We start from the raw sequence: 2,221 nt of genomic DNA on the forward strand, positions 1-2,221 counted from the left end.
CAAGGGTTTTTCGAGTGTCATTTTTTTTGTTATGTCACGTGAACGCCGCTATATAACGGGTGTTCACGAGGAGACGGGAGGACATTTGTGTTTGGAAGTGCGCGGAAGCAGAGAGACCTTCCGAGCCGAGATAAGGCCAGCGCACAAGAGAACGAGAGTCAACGGGAGATAAGGAGTCAGTCGGAGTTCACGACTCAACGTGGGAACCACCCGCTGTGCTTCGAAGCCGCAGGCGGAGAGTAGCCTGTTGGGCTCAACCAGCCGAGACGGTGATTCGACAGAGAACCACACCATTGACGCGGTAAAATACTCAGACCCATCTCCCCGGATAGTGCATTATCCACTCTCCCTGCTCGATCCAACATAATTCCTCAAGAAGAGACCCCGAGTGCTGTTCACTCGAAATTAGTGATTTGTGGAACGATATCACGCAACCCTTTGCCAAGCTTTTCCAACATTCAAAGAGAAAAGTTGTATCACTAATCTCCCGTCCACGAGGTTTGCATATTCAAAGCGATAGTGCTGGACATTTCGCAGAACTGGACGAGGAGCCTGTACATTCTTTGGCATTTGTAAATTCATCATTCATCCATTCATCCTATTATTTTTTGTATTAGAATTAAGTAATTTTGGTGGGGTAGTGTTCTTCGTCTTTTGATTCATTTATTTTTCATTTATGTTTCATCACAAAAGCAAATCATTCATCCCTCATTAGAACTAGGAAAGGGTATTTCTCTGATTTTTGTTTTTTGTACGGTCAATTTTTGCAAATAAATGTGTAAACCCGATCATTTTGTAAGAGGTCGTTTCTATCTTGTGCTGTGCTCTGCACTGAGGTCAATCCATCCCCAGTATTTAGATACCTTTATCGCGAACGCGCGCCGCAGAACTTCCACGATATTATTGTATAGACCCGTGATCTATCACAATTGGCGCACCAACGTGCGGGGCCGCTCGAATAGTTCGTACTGGCATGGAAAATTCCTTTCAGTTGAAAGTGACCTTCAGTCAGCACTACTTTCTTGAGATTGAATTTAATGACCAATGGTCGCAATTGACGCCCATTAACGCGCGGTCATATTTCGTATGAATACGCGATTCATTTTGTCAAAAGGGTTACGTCGAATCAAAATTTTCAGATTCCGTATCATTGGGTTTTGCAAGTTTAATTTAAATAATGGCAGACAAGGAGGATCAGATGGCAGCGTTTAGACAGTATCGGGAGAAAAAGGATGACGAGGTCGATACAGACGACCAGAGCGTTCATTCAGATACCGATGGGTTGGCGCTCGGACTAGCGGGTATGGCGTTAGAGACCCCCGAAAGGAAGGAGGTTGGATCTTTATCCGTGCAACCCGGCGAACCCGGTAGTCTCAATGTCAGTCAAACGGAGTCCCGCGAAGACCCGCTTAATACCCTCCTTTCCTTAATGCATTCAATGCGACAGGAGATAAAAGAGATAAAAGGTAGTAATGATACAACGCGTCAGGAGATGAAAAAAGGTATTGATAAATGTAATGAGAGTCATGAAATCACGCGTCAGGAAATACGTGAGAGTAAGGAAAGTAATCAAGCCATGTTTCTTGAAATCAAAGCTGAGATGAATAGGTGGAACGAAGGTTTTTCGCAGGAGATTTCTCAAGTAAAAAGGAAAATTAATGAGGTAGAAACACGGTGTGCAGACGGTGTAAAAACGATAGGAAGGGCCGTTCGCGAAGAATGTAGAGGAATGGTAAGTGCGGAGATTGGCGATGTAAAGGTTCGTACCAGTGCGTTGGAACAGGCTTACGATGCAGTGATCGCGACGCAGAAGGAAGTGAAAGTACACTGCGACGTTAGAATCAACTCCCTTGAGTCTGAAGTGACCGCTTTAAAAGATAGGGGCACGACCACGCAATCAGCGGCCGTATCAACCCACTCTCTCACAAAACCCACCTTTTCTGCCCTTAGCAACGAGCACCCTATTGCCTTCCTAAAGGAAGTTAATAATTATTTTTCCATAGTCTCTGTGCCAGAGGCGTTGCAACCACAAGTGTTTTTTCAAATGTTGAGCGGTGATGCCAAGATATGGAGTAACTCGCTATGGCCAGTTCCGTCAACACTTGCGGAATTTAAGGAAAAATTTTTGGCTAACTTTTGGGATACTGACACCCAGTATAATTTCCGCATGCAAATCATTACAGACAGGTATGTGAGGGGAAAGTCGAACACGATGAAACAG

Source organism: Ischnura elegans, chromosome 10 (assembly GCF_921293095.1).
Source record: "Ischnura elegans chromosome 10, ioIscEleg1.1, whole genome shotgun sequence".
In the NCBI taxonomy this organism is placed as follows: domain Eukaryota; kingdom Metazoa; phylum Arthropoda; class Insecta; order Odonata; family Coenagrionidae; genus Ischnura; species Ischnura elegans.